The sequence below is a fragment of the Gossypium hirsutum genome, chromosome A10 (assembly GCF_007990345.1).
Source record: "Gossypium hirsutum isolate 1008001.06 chromosome A10, Gossypium_hirsutum_v2.1, whole genome shotgun sequence".
NCBI lineage: Eukaryota > Viridiplantae > Streptophyta > Magnoliopsida > Malvales > Malvaceae > Gossypium > Gossypium hirsutum.
The window spans coordinates 20490105-20506278 of NC_053433.1; positions in this window are offsets into that span (position 1 = coordinate 20490105).

Genomic DNA, 16174 nt, shown 5'->3' on the forward strand with positions numbered 1-16174 from the left:
TGTTTATGATTGTGTACATCACAAATTCAGTGGGGGTAAGTACATATTTCTGGTTCTATATGTCGATGACATTTTGTTTACCGCTAGTGATGTAGGCTTATTGTACGAAACCAAGAGGTTTTTATCTAATAATTTTGAGATGAAAGATATTGGGGATGCCTATTTTGTTTTAGGAATTCAGATACATCGAGACTGATCTCGGGGTATTCTTGGATTGTTACAAAAGATCTATATCAATAAAGTACGCAAAAGATTTGACATGCAAAGTTCTAGACCAGGTGACACCCCTCTCACTAAAGGAGACAAATTTAGTCTTACTCAATACCCTAAGAGTGACCTTAAAATTCAGGAAATGCAAAATATCCCCTATGCACCAGCTGTTTGGAGTTTAATGTATTCTTAAGTATGTATGTGTTCGGATGTTGTGTATATATTTGGGATGTTAGGTAGATATTTAAGCACCCCTAGTACAAACCATTGGGCAGCATCTAAAAGGGTTATGAGATATGTTCAGAGAACAAAAGGTTACATGCTTACTTATAAGAGATCAGATCTTTTGGAGGCCATAGGGTATTCTGATTTTGATTTAGCTGGGTGCCAAGATAGCAGGAAATCTATATCAGGCTATATTTACCTGTTAGCTGGAGGAGCTATATCTTGGAAAAGTGTCAAACAGACACTTGTAGTTTCGTCCACTATGGTAGCAGAGTTTCTAGCATGCTATGAGGCATCAAACCATGAAATATGGTTGTTGAACTTTGTCACTGTGCTGTGCATTTTGGAGAATGTAGAAAGACCACTCAAATTATTTTGTGATAATAAGTCAGCAGTGTTGTATTGTAATAACAACAAGAGTTCATATAAGTCAAAGCATATTGACATAAACTTCCTAGTTGTGAAAGAAAGAGTGCAAAATGGTCAAATATCCATGGAGAACATTGGGACAAACTCCATGATAGTGAATCCACTCACAAAAGGTTTACCACCCAAGGTCTTTCATGATCACACTACTCACATGGGTGTTACATTGTTTGAGGATATCATGATTTAGTGGGAGTTTATATTTTATTTGTTTTATGTTTATTTTCAGAAATTTATGTATTTGGTTATTTTATGGTCAGAAATGAAGTATTCAGTTTATTCACTCTGTTTGTTATTTTGATGTTGACCTAAGAGGACCAGTTGGAAATAAACATGTTTAGATCATATTGCATGTAATTTCCATACTACACATCCATACTTGATCTATGTCATTTGGTTGTGTTAATATACGAGATTAGGGATGGATTTAGTTATGATATATGTAACGAAAGTCGCATTGGTTCTATGTTAGCATAATTAATGGACGAGATTGTTCGGCATGTAATTATAGAGTAATTAGTATATATATATGTGGTCCAAGTGGGAGATTGTTGGAAAATATGGACTTCACATATAAAATAAGGGTAATTACATGTTATTATTTACTATCATGATAGGTTACCCCAAATTAAAAGTGATCTAATTTGGTTAAAGTTTATTGGACTTTAATTATTAAATAAAGTATGAGTCAAATAGGTGTAGACACTCTAGTAATTAATTTCTAATTAATGATGGGCTAATTAGGAATTAGGACTAATGTGCCAAAGTTATATATATTAGGGTTATGGTATCCAAATTACACACAAGACAACTTTTCTAATATCTCATCCTTAGAAAAGAGAGAGCAAATATTCTCTAAATTTAATGCGTGCTAATTTGGAAGATCAAAATCCTAAGATAATTTTTTTAAGCAATTCATGAATTCAGGTACGCTTCCTTATCTAGTTCTATTATCGTTTTGTTCTCTATGACTTGACATGATAGATCTTGATTTATGATTTCTTAAGTTTTATATCATATCTTGATTTACGATTGTAACAACTAAAAGACCAAAGACCGTTACAACAAATTTGAAATTCGGTTAAACTGTTAGGCACACAGCTAACAAGATAGTGAAACGGTTCGTTTCACTTAAACAACCAATACCCTAAAACTAACCCAAAATGGAGTCTAATACAATCAAAACTCACCGTTTGATTTAAGCCTAAACTCACTGTTTTATTAAAGCCTAAGACCCAACTTCAAAGCTTAAAATGGAGCGTTTCATTAACTGACTTAACAATTAAAAGGCCAGCTCGTATCATCTTCAAGGGCAACCAAATTTTTTTGGTTGATTGTGGAAGTCAATATTAAAGGGTTAAAAGAGAGTGGTGAAAAATGAGATAAGCTTGAGAAATTGATTCGATTGATACACAATTGAAAAACATATTAGTTCAGTCTATCTTTAAAGTTTGAGAAAATGATACGCAATTGATAGCCTAATTCCCCTAATAATTTAGTTCGAGAAAAGTCTTATAAATTCATTTAAAATGTCAACTAATATTAATTTGCTGACATGTAAAAAAACTTTAAAGTGTCGAGTCAACTTTTTCGTCAAAATAATTTGATGGCGTTCACTTAACAACACTTGCAAACTTTCAAGTACATACAATTTTTTATTTCCCTAATCATACCAAGATAATTTCAAAAAAAAAAAAACATTCACAATAGAAGAGAATAAACCCACAAACATCGAAGGTAATTTCAAAAAAAAAATCACAATTAGAACATCACAAACAGTTTGAATAGTGATTTGGAAAAAAAAATGCTAACCTATCAAATTCATTATTAACATAAACAAAAAAAATTAGGAAATTAAATGAATAATTCAAATTTCCAATTGTAGAAATTTATTTTGAATTTAATTGGCTCTTCCTGCTATCCATTGCAACCCAAAAATTGTTACAACAACAAATGGATTCTGTATAAACCCGGATTGGATTACCTTAAAATCAATTTTTGATTAAAAACCCTAATTGGTACTTGTGGTTTTTATAACCCTTGACTTTTTTTTTACCATGTCAACCATTTAGGGGCTTACGTGAAATAAATCTGATTAAAAAACTCACTTGTCATGCTACATTAGCCTCCATTAGTGAGATAATAGATGAGTGACCAAAATGATAAATTATTGTAACGGTAGTAACAAAAAGAAAACGCTCCAAAAGTTGAATGACCAACTAGGTAGTTTACCCAATTTCCAACTTTCTCTCTATTCTGATTTTCTCTTAATCTCTATTGCCCCTCTCCCTTTTTACCATCTATCATTATGTTCTTTTCAAAACCTCAAAACAACCCTCACTTCGAGATCCTAACCACTGTTCTCCACCATGAATGGTAGTTGGACACCACCTCTCAAATTCAAAACCACTTTAAAATTTTCCTCTAGCCTCTTCTTAACCATTTCTGTTCATATTTCTATTTTTTTTCTAATCCCTTCCAAAAAAAAAAAATGATTCTAAAATAATAGTTGTGATATTTTACTTTCTTCGTTGAAACCCATTGCACCAAATCTTTAGGGTTTAGATATGTTGTTAATCTTTCTCTCCTTTCCTTGAGCCTTACTTTTGAAACCCCAATACTCTTTATAACCACTCAACTCTAAAAACCAAATCTATAGAACTATTTACTAAAGGGAAGTTACTTTTTGACCTTCCTTTTGTTACAAAGTGGCAAACCCGTCGTCTCCTCTTTCTTTCTTTTTACAGTTTAGAAAAATGGTTAAATTATATTTTTGGTCCCTCTACTATGAGTAAATTTAATATTTAATCTATATATTTTAATTTTTAACATAATTTGGTCTTTGTTAAAGTTGAGTGACTTAAATCCTTGTTAAAATAAAATAAAATGATAAAATAAAATAAAAGTAAAATCCATATAGAACAATACTTCTTTTATTTTATATTGATTAGAATAAGGTTTTTCAACCTATAAATAGATGTAGTCTAAACTCCTCTTGTATTATTCGAATTCAACATTAGTGAATTTTTTTCTCCTCTGCTTGTGGTTTTTTTCCTGAAATGGTTTCCACGTAAAATTTGTGTTTTCTTATTTTTCTTTCTTTTTGCTTTACTATCATTCTATATTGTTATTATCGATGTTCAAATTTTAAAAATTGGTATCAAGAGCTTTTCATGTTGCTTGTCTCAATTAAGGTAATAGCGACATTGAAGTATGATACTCCTCTGTTGGATCGCAATACTAGATTCGCGTTATGGTAGATAAAGATGTAGGCAGTTCTTGTGCAAATAGATTTGGAGGATGCCCTGCTAGGGATAAATAAGATGCCTTCGACATCGATGGAGGAAGATAAGAAATGTAAAGATCGAAAGGCTTTAACGTAATTACATATGCATTTATCAAATGAAATTCTACAGGATGTGATGAAGGAGAACACTGTTGTTGCACTAGGGGCAAAGTTGTAGTAGCTATGCATGTAGCAAGTTGCATATGAAGAAGCGTATTTATGCTTATCGTTTGGAAGAAGGTGCGTCTATGCACGAACATTTAATTGTGTTTAAATAAATGCTCTCTGACCTAGAGGCCATGGAGATTTTATATGATAAAGAAGATTTAGGGTTAATTCTACTTTGTTTGTTGCCCCCATTTTATTCAACCTTTAGAAATACGATTTTGTATAGCCGTGAATCTCTCGCAGTTGATGAAGTCTATACTTTCTTAACCTCATATGACAAGATGAAACATTTTGTGGTTGGATCAAACTCTCAGGGAAAGGGTCTCATTGTTCGTAGGAGACAAGAACGAAATACTGATGATAATCGTGGGAGGACAAAGGAACAAAATCCTCATTGTAAATCTAAGGGTAGATCGAGATTTTCATAAATAAAACTTGTAACTTCTGCAAAAAGAAAGGACACATTAAATCTGAGTGCTATAAGTTGCAGAATAAGATCAAAAGGGAGGCTACGAATCAAAACGGAAAATAATCAGAACAATCTGGTGAAGCTGATATTGTAGAAGACTACAGCGATGATGAACTACTAGTTGCTTCTGCTGACAACATTAAAGTGAGCGATAAGTAGATCCTTGATTTTGGTTGCACCTTCCATATGAGTCCCAATTGGATTGGTTTACAACATATGAAATAGTGTCTGAAGGTGTTGTTTTGATGAAAAATAATGCTTCATGTAAAATCACAGATATTAGCACGATCAAAATTAATATGTTTGATAGAGTCGTCAGAACACTTAGTGGTGTACGACATGTATCGGAATTGAAAAGAAATTTAGTTTTATTGAAAACTCTTTATTCAAAAGGGCATAAGTACACAACTGAAAGTGGGGTTCTAAATATTAGCAAGGCTTCCCTCATTGTGATGAAATAATAGAGAAAGGCTGCCAAGTTATATGTTTTGCAAGGTTGTACTGTTACTGGTGATGCAGCCATTGCTTTCTCTTCCTTGTCAGATGATGATGCTGTTAATAGAATTTAGCATATTCGTCTAAGCATATGAGTGAGAACGTCATGGAGAATTAAGCAAAAGAGGACTTCTTGATGGACAAGACATTAGTAAACCGAAGTTCTATGAGTACTGTATTTTTAAAAAAGCAAAAGAGATTTCAATTCACCAGAGGAATCCATAACATAAAGGGAATATTGAATTATATTCATTATGATCTTTGGGGACCATCTAGATTGCCGTTGAGGGGTGACACTAGTTATATGCTGATGATCATTGATGATTTTTCCAAAAAGGTTTGGGCATTCTTCCTGAAGTAGAAAAGTGATGTGTTTTCCACGTATAAGTTTTAGAAAACTATGATCAAGAAGTAGACAGGAAAATGGATAAAACACCTTCGCATAAATAATGGCTTGGAATTTTATTCTGATGAGTTTAATGAATTGTGCAAATCAAAAAGAATCATGAGACACTTGATAGTTCGTCATACTTCATAGCAAAATGACATTGTAGAACAGATGAATAGAACAATCATGGAAAATGTGCAATTCATGTTTTTGAATGCTTGTTTACAGAAGTCATTTTGGGCTGTAGCAGCCTCTACTGCATGTTTTCTATTAACCGATTTCCATCTGTTGCCATTAAGGAAAAAGACTCCACAAGAGGTATGGTCTGATAATCCTGTTGATTATTTTGATTTGAAGATTTTAGGTGTCTTGCGTATGCTTATGTTGATAATGGGAAATTAGAACCTAAATCCATTAAATGTGTTTTTCTTGGTTGTAAGGCTGGTGTTAAAGGGTATAAGTTATGGTGTCCTGAAAATAGGAAAGTTGTGATTAGCAAAGATGTTATTTTTTATGAAATTGCTATGCTACCTAACTTATCTCTTAAAGTCTCTTTCAATAAAGACCAGCAAAGTCGAAGCACACATGTGAAAAAAGTGGAGCTTTAGATTGATCTAGGATCTACAATAGAGTCTACTTCTCAGGTTAAAACAAAAACTCAGAGTAGAGTTGCTTCTTCACCACAATCAGTACCATAATATTCTATTGCCAAGAATAGACCTAGAAGAGAAATTAAACCTCCAAAAAATGTATGTCGAATTAAACGTGGCTGAAGAAATATATACAAATAAATAAGTATCTACTTATTCCGAGGCAGTAGCTGTAAAAATTCAGGAAAGTGGATGTTTTCCACGCAAGAAGAAATGGGATCTCTCCATAAGAATAGAACATGGAACCTAGTGAAGCTACCTAAGGGTAAAAAGGTTATTCATTGTAAATGGTTATTCAAAAAGAAAGGTTGGACTCCAGGAGTTGAACAACCCAGATATAAACGAAGGTTGGTTGCAAAAGGTTACAGTTAGATTCCAGGTGCAGATTTCATAGATGTGTTTTCTCTAGTTGTGAAATATAGTTCGATTCGAGCATTGCTTGGTATTGAGGCCATTTATGATTTGGAGCTTGAGCATTAGATGTAAAATCAACGTTCTTACATGGAGAACTTGAGGAAGATATTTACATGCAACAACCAGAGGGTTTTACAATCTTAGTAAAAAAGGACTATGTTTGCTTGCTGAAAAGGTCCCTTTATAGCTTGAAATAGTCACCAAGGCAGTGGTACTCATGATTTCAAAAGAAACAACTTTGACAGTTGTGTTTATTTTAAGAAAAACAGTGATGGTTCTTTTGTGTATCTACTCCTCTATGTTGATGACATGTTGATAGCAGCCAAAGATAAATGAGAGATAAGAAATGTTAAAGCTTAGCTTAGAAAAGAATTTGAGATAAAGGATTTGGGAGCAGCAAAGAAGATACTTGGGATGAAGATTCTCAAAGATAGAAAATCATGTAAATTGTGCCTAAGTCAAAAAGGGTACATTGAGAAAGTTCTTTGCAGGTTCAATATGCAGAATGCCAAGCATGTTAGTACTCCATTAGTAGCCCACTTTTGACTTTCATCAGCTTTGTCTCCGTAATCAGATGATAAGATTGACTACATGTGACGTGTTTCATATTCCAGTGCTGTAAGACCTCTCATGTATGCTATGGTTGGCTCATGTCCAGATTTATCATATGTAGTTAGATCAGTTAGTAGATACATGTCAAATCTTGGAAAAGAACACTGGAAAGCAGTTCAGTAGATTTTCATAAACTTACGTGGAACTATTGATATTTACTTACAGCTTGGAAAAACTAGAGATTGAGTCATTGGCTATGTTGATTCTGATTTTACTAGAGACCTTGATAAAGGAAGATCTCTCATAGGGTATGTCTATACAATTAGGGGTTGCGCAATTAGATGGAAAGCCACTTCACAAAAGATAGTTGCTTTGTCTACTACTTAAGCTGAGTACATACTATTACTGAGGCTTGTAAAGAAACTAAATGGTTAAAAAGACTCTTTGGTGAACTCAATAAGGACCTTCAAATCATCAAAGTATTTTGTAATAGTCAAAATGTCATCTCCCTTATGAAGGATCAAATGTTTCATGAGAGAACTAAGAAAATTGATGTTCAATACCATTTTGTGCATGATATTGTTGCTCGTGATGATATTGTTTTCAGCAAAGTTAGTACTCAGGAAAATCCTGCAGATATAATGACTAAGTCACTTCCTATAACCAAGTTTGAGCATTACTTGGACTTGGTTGGTGTTCATTGTTGGAGAACACCCCTTAAAGGGTTTCATGGAAGAGGTGGAGAACTTGTTCGTTAGGAATTCATGTCAAGGTGGATATTGTTAGAGTTGAGTGACTCGAATCCTTGTTAAAATAAAAAGGGTTTTGAATGTGTTTTGGAGGGTTCTAATTGGTTGTGTGCAAGTAACCTTTATTTAAATTTGCAAACTGTTACTGATTGAGATTGTGTTAACTGTTAATTTAAGTGTGGTAGTACTCGATTGTTGATTTCATGTTAGAAAACCTCCAAGTGTGTAACGAAAAACACGAAAAATAGCAAATGGCAAAGAATAAAAAACTACCTAATTGACGCCACACGACCGTGTGGTAAGCTACGTGTAACATATAGTTGTGTGATAGGCCGCGTGCTGGACTGTGTGTGACATACGATATAAACTATTTGGATTGTGTGGACCACGTGGCTGTGTGGGCCCAAGATACTAAATTTTTCCCTAGAGCCGTACACGTCGCTCTGGTCGACCATGGGCCTTCTGAAGGGTCGGTATGAGATCAAATGTACTATAAAACATGAAATCAGGCCTTCTATTAAAATATATTCTGAAATTTGTTCGTATGTTTTAACATGTGGCACGCAAACTTCGTAATAAATGTTGTAAATGTTTTGCATCTGTAATATCATGCATGCGTAAATTGTAGCAAGTATGATTTCTTTTCTGATTTATATTTGCATCTAGGATGAGTTATATTATGTGGAGGAAGTGTTTCTGTGAATTACGATATCTCAGCCATTATACCGGTAGTACAATTGCAATGATTCTGTAAGTGTCTTAATGATACTAAGTGGTGTGTAGGGTTGGATGGGTGTTTCATACCTTGGGATGATCAGAGAAAATGTGTAGCGGATGGGGGTAGGAAAATATATTTGTATCTATATTGCTTTGTTAATATTCTGTTACTGTTAAATCTATTTGATATAAATTATTTGTTTGAGCTATTTGTTACACACTGAGTTTCAAAAACTCGCTTTTCTGTTTGACTGATATTTTCAGGTAATCTTCAGACTTAGACGGGTCGCTGCCACGGGAGCTCAGTTATTTTAAACTGGCTCTTTTGAATCATTTAATTTGGTTTTAAGAATTTGTAATATTTGGAGTATTTTGGACTGTTTGGGTTTTTGAGATTTTATTTACGTTTTGCTGAAAATGTCGCTGAAACATTTTATCGATAAAACTCATTTTTCTACAAAAGTAACGGATTTCAAACAATAAACAGTGTTTTCAAAAATCAACATCCTAAGAGTTTCCGCTGCAAAATTATAAATTTTTAAATAGTATAAACAAATAACATTTTCAATAAAATAGTTGATGAGATATGTCTACAAATAATTCGGGATTTTAAGATTTTATGATGATTTTCAAATTATTTGAAAACTGAATTTTCAATCAATATATGTAACACTTCCTGATTTGGCCATAATGTCTAGGCTGGATTTGAGGTGTTACATTTAGTGCTATCAGAGTCAGGTTGTAAAACTTGAGCTGTGAAATTTTGGGTTCAAAATTCTTATTTTGAAAACTATTTTCTGAGTAAAGCGTATTTCTACATTAAATTGAAAAATAATTTTGTGAAATACTGAGTCTCCGATGCCGATCTTGTAAGTACTTCTGAGTTAGACAAACTTTAGTTTAGAAAACTTTGAAATGTGTAGAAGTAGACTGCAATAGTTAGAAATTGAAACATCTCTGAAAATTCATAATGTCGATAATATATACGATGAGCATTCGTGGATCATATGGATGCAATACTTGTGGGCAAGGTGGGCACTGAAAAGGGGCTTGAGCTTAGTCGTCCTCCATGGGTAGTATGCCTAATCTAGATACGAGTGAGACATCGGCTACACCTATTGCTGAGACCAAGTTTCAAAGTTGCTCGGTTGGGGACAACACATTGTCCCATGCCATGTTGAGAGTTTTGGAGAGGGTTGTTAGGCCCTATTCTGGTTCTAGTAGCCGTAGGTCGGTAACTGTATAACTTCGATCCAATGGCACTGAGTTATTTAGGGGTGTCATAGGAGTCAACCCATTTGTGGCTGAATATTTGTTGGAGGCCACTGAGAGGTTAATAAATAACATTGATTGCACCTTCGAGTAGAAACTGAAGGGTGCAATATCTTTACTTCACGATGGGGCGTACTAATGATTGTTGAAGGTTAAGGAGGGTACTCAACCGGATTAGATTATTTGGGATTATTTTGAGAGTGTCTTCTAAAGTGAATTTGTGGGGGCGAGTTATGTGGATGCTCGTAGACGCGAGTTTATAAGCTTTACTTAGGGAGATAGGACTGTAGACGAGCATGAGGTCGAATTTTTGAGACTAAGCAGATATGCTTGTAGGATGGTATTGAAAAACTATGATAAGCGTATCGGCTTCGAGGAAGAGTTGAGGGATAATCTCAGAGTTGTTATAGCTTCACAGAGGGAGCGAGTTTTTTCCGTCTTAATGGACAAGACAAGGGGTGAGAATAAGAGGGATTCAGAGCCCTCTAGTTCTATTTTGTGGCCTAAGAAATAGGTCAGTTTGATAGGCCTCCGAGTGTTGAGGTTGCAGTTGCTCCTATTATGGTTTAGTTGCATAGGGATTATGGTAGGCGCCATTTAGGCGAGTGTTGGATGAGGAAGGGAGCACTGTATTAGGGATTGTGCATAGCGATTCGATTAGGTGCAAGTTCTAGCTTGGGGTTTAGTTCAGCCTCAGCGAGTAGTTTAGCAGCCGCCTAAGGGTCGTGGTCTGGCTAGAGGTGGTAATGGTTTAGGGAGAGGTCAAAGAGCACGGGCAGAAGTGCTAATCAGATTGAGGTGAGGTAGCTTGCACTGGTATATGCGGTTAGATACCGTGAGGACAGAGATGCCACAAATGTTATTATTGGTACATTCTTCAGTCATACTACTCCTTATTTTGCGCTGGTAGACTTAGGATCAACATACTCTTATATAGTTAGTTCTGCTTCTGTAAACTTGGGGATTTTGATTAAGAGTACTACTGGTGGGGTTACTGTAATCAGTCTACTTGAGCAGTCTATCTGGGTCGATAGGATTTATTGGAAAGTACCACTGGAGATACAAAGGGGTTGTATTCCTGAATAATCTTATGGAGTTGCCGTTCGGGGCATTCAATTTGATTTTGGGAATGGACTAGCTCGTGGAGCATTGGGTCAGTTTGAATTGTGCTACTAAGAGAGTAGTTTTAATATTTGAGAATGTTGCTGAAGTAATTATGATCGACGAGCGTCGAGATTACTTATCGAATGTGATTTTCGCTCTTATGGCCGAAATGTTGATTCGTAAATGATGTGAGACATTTCTGGCCTACGTGCGTAAATCGACTTCTTTGGATTCATCTATTAGGAAAATTCGAACAGTTAAGGAGTTTTCAAATGTTTTTCTCGAAGAGTTGCCGATTTACCTCTAGATCGGGAGGTCGAGTTCGATATCGAGGTTTTATCGGGTACAGTTCCGGTGTCTATTGGTTTCTACCACATGGCACCGAAGGAGCTTATGGAATTAAAGAGGCAGCTTTGGGAAGTCTTCAATCGATGGTTCAGTCATACTAGGGTGCCTTCGTGGGGGGCACCGGTTTTGTTCGTGAAGAAGAAAGATGTGACTATGACGATATGTATTGATTACAGTTAGTTGAATAAATTGATAGTAAAGAACAAAAATGCACTTCCAAGGATCGATGATTTGTTCGATCGGTTTCGTGAGGCTTCTATGTTCTCCAAGATAGATCTTCGTTTTGGGTACCATCAACTTAATGTTAAGGAGGTTGATGTTCATAAGACTGTTTTTAGGACTCGTTATGGGCACTACGAGTTCCTAGTCGTGCCTTTTGGTTTGGCAAATGTTCCAGTGCATTCATGGACCTTATGAACTGGGTTTTTTAGCCGTATTTGGATTAGTTTGTCATGGTTTTTATCAAAAATATTTTGGTATACTCTAATACTAAGGATGATCATGATGAGCATCTTAGAATAGTTCTTCAGATACTCCGTGAGAAACAACTCTATGCTAAGTTGAGCAAGTGGGAGTTTTGGCTTAGGGAAGTTACTTTTCTAGACCATGTGGTTTCTGCTGAGGGGATCCGAGTTGATCTTAAGAAAATCAAGGTTGTGCTTGAGTGGAAACAACATAGGAATGTTTTTGAGATCCGTAGCTTCCTTGGGCTAGGGGGTTACTATTGAATGTTTGTCAAAGGGTTTTCACTTATCGCAGCTCTTTTGACAAAGCTATTGCATAAGAGTGCACCATTTATTTAAACTGATGAGCAGCATTCGTGCTTTGAGTGGCTCAAATATATTTTGATTCAGGTTCCTGTCCTGATATAGCCTGAATCTGGTAAGAAATTCATAGTTTACGGTAATGCATCAGAGGCCAGTTTGGGTTGTGTTCTAATGCAAGATGGTAAGTTAGTGGCTTATGCATCCCAACAACTTAAGTCACATGAAGGAAACTACCCCACACACAATTCGGAGTTACCTGTGATTGTCTTTACCTTAAAAATTTGGAGGCATTATCTGTATGGTGAGAAGTGTATCATTTAAACCGATCATAAGAGCCTCAAGTATCTCCTTACTCAGTAGGAGTTAAACCTTAGGCAATGTACGATTAAGTACCATCCCAGTGAGGTCAATATAGTGGCTGATGCTCTTAGTCATAAAATAATATCTTATTTAAGGGGCGATGTTTGCATGCATAAGTCTATTTGATGATGGGAGTTTGTTAGTTGAGTTGCAAGTTAAGCCGTCTTGGACTGATTAAATTCGGGTTAAGCATTTGGGAGATGATTCTCTCATTTTGTGATTTTGTCAGATTGAGGAAGGTAATACTTTTAATTTTGGGCTGAATATTGATGGTTTCTATGTTTCTAAAGATGGGTTTGTATGCCTAATGGCTCTGACTTGAGGCAGTCCATTTTGCAGGAAGTGCATTTGTAGCTTTTATGCTATGCATCTCGGTAGAAATAAGATGTATCATGATTTGCGTGAGTTTTACTGGTGGCTTAGTTTGGAACTAGAGGTAACAAATTTTGTTTCTCGGTGTCTGATGTGCCAATAAGTTAAGGCTGAGCATCAGTTACCTTCGGGTTTACTTCAACCCATTAAGATTCCCCTATAGAAATAAGAATGAGTGACTATGGACTTCGTTAGTATGTTGCCTTTAACACTTACTAAGAAGGATTCTATGTGGGTCATCATGGAACTATAACATCCTTAACCCGTATCTGTCACTGGATTAGGGTTATGGAGCATTACCATACAATCAAAAACCTTGAAACATAATATCATTCAATATTTCAAACACATTGTAAACCATTCATACACATGCGTATTGTCTCTAAGTCAAGCCTTTGAGGCCCTAAAAATAACTTAAAGGAAATTCGAGACCAATTTGAATCAATTTAGAAAATTTGGGGAAGAGTAGCAAAATTTGAAAACAGGGGACACACGGTCGTGTGCCTCACACAGCTGAGAGACATGCCCATGTCTCAGGCTTGTAACTTTCAAACTAGGGACACATGGTCGTGTCCTAGCCTGTTTCCTCATCCGTGTAACTCTTTGAGTAGGGTCACAAGGCTGTGTTACACACCTTGTGTCAGGCCGTGTAACTCTCGAAGTTGCCTTACACGCTCGTGTGCCAGGTATTGTGCTAGGCTGTGTAACGTTCGAAGTTGCCTCACACGCCTGTATCTTAGGCCGTGTGAGCCTAAATTTACCTATTTCTTACTCAATTTCACTCATTGCATAGGTACCAACACACATCCAAATACACATATGGGATCTGCAATTCAACTCCGAACATTCTCAAACATAATCATATACGTTTTCTCAACTTTTAACCATAACACAATTATTTCTTTAAACACACATCCATTTCATTACAAGCATTAAGGTAACCTATAGCATACCAGTTCATTTTTAAGTAACAAGTAGGAAATCACAAGTTGATCAAGTACACAACATGTCAAAATATTTTACTCAAAAGCTAGGTATTTGTCATAACAATACATAGGTTCCTAATACATGCCATATTCCAAAACCAAGAAAATTAAGTCTACCAAGATTCCCTAATAGTGTGATTCTTAGCGTTGACCTGATCTTCTTAGCCTTCAGAATGTGATATACAAAATGAATGAATTTAAATGTAAGCTTTAATGAAACTTAGTAAGTTCATTTAAAAGTTCTTAACCTTTCCAATCCAACATAGATTTAATCAACTTAAGTATAGAGGTTTCTATTATACGCAATATATAACAGTAATTACAACCAAGTCAGTAGTTTAGTATACTTAATGAGCATTACTCGATTGAACTTTTCATCAGTATATCTGTAAATTTCTACTCATTTGAGCTTCACTCAATATAACAGTAGAATTTGATCAATTAAACATCTGTCAGTAGAACAGTAGGATTTGCTCAGTTAAACTCCATTTAGTATAACAGTATGATTTTCTTGATTGAGCTTCATTCAGTATAACAGTAAGATTTGGCTCAGTAGAACGTATCTCCAGTATATGAAACAACTTTCATTAACAACATGTTAACAAGAATGTAAGCATTTAAGATTATAATTAAACATACGAACTTACTAGACTATTTTGCAGAAGATTCCAAAGTAAAAGGACTATTTCGCGATTTTCCCTTTTCCATGATTATCAACACATTCTTGATCTAACAATAATAATTTCATTCCATCAATTAGAATAACAACAAAATTTTATCCTTTCATGCAACTAAGTTTTTTTGGAAAATTACCTATTTGTCCCTTAACTTTCCATCTTATTCAATTCAGTCCTTAAGCTTAATCATGCAATTTACTTATTTTTCATAAACACCCATGATACCCAAATATTCTATAATTTCATATTAGTCCCTATTTGTAATAATTTCATCTAAAGTACAAACAATCTATCATCTAATCAATTTATTCCCTAAACATCAAAATCATCAAAAATCACTTTTCAAAATAATCTAATCTATCAACAATGTTCCAAATTTCATCAAAAGCTTTAAGAAACAACCTCATTCATCAATGGCAACTTTTATAAAATTTAATAGTTTCACAAATTGGTCCTTGATTTAGATAGACTAAACTGATACAAACACAAAAACATAAAAATTACTAAAAACGAGCATCAATACACTTACTAAATTAAGGTTTAAAGTTCAAGGTTGAAAAACCCTAACTTTTCCTTTCTTGCTGTGAAAAAGATGACGAGAAATGAAAATGTTTCTTCAAATTTTAGATTTAATTTAATACATATACTTATGACATTTTTGTAAATATTTCAACTTTCTGAATTATGCTTTAATAAATCATAATTAAGCCTAATTAAACTAATTTATTATGCAGAATCTCATCAAATCCTACTAACTAATTTTCCATGGCTAAATTTCCCTTTTAGCCCTTTTAATTTAACTACTCAACCTTTGTAATTTTTACAATTCAGTCTTTTTCAATTATTAAGCCATCTGAACAATAAAATTTCTCAACCAAATTTTAACACGACTCAATAAACCTCATAATATTCTAATTAAATAATATCTACATAGTATTTCATTGGAATGATGGTCTTAAAACCATTGTTTCTAACACCAATAAAAATCGGGTTGCTACAGGATCTGTTGATAAGTCTGCTCATTTCATTCCTATTAGGATAGACTACTTCCTTCAAGCATTGGCCAAGTTATATGTTTATAAGATTGTGAGACTTTATGGGGTTTCGATCTTGATTATTTCTGATAGAGATCATCGCTTCATTTCTCAGTTTTGGAGGAAGCATCATGAGGCTCTGGGTTCGAGATTAGACTTCAATACTGTGTTCCATCCTCAGACAGATGGTTAATCTAAAAAGGTGATTCAGATATTAGAGGAAATGTTATGGAGCTGTGTGATTGATTTTCGAGGTAGTTGGGAAGAGTTTCTGCCATTGGCCGAGTTCACCTGCAATAACAATTTTCAATCTAGTATTCAAATGACACCTTACGAGGCTCTGTGCGGTCGTAAGTGTCGTACACTACTGTGTTGGGCTAAGTTGGATGAGTGATGCGTTTGGGTCTTGAGTTGGTCAAGGACAAAGTTAAATTGATTCGAGATCGTTTAAAGGTGGCTTCTGATAGGCAGAAGTCATATTCAAATTTGAAAAGGAGGGGCATCG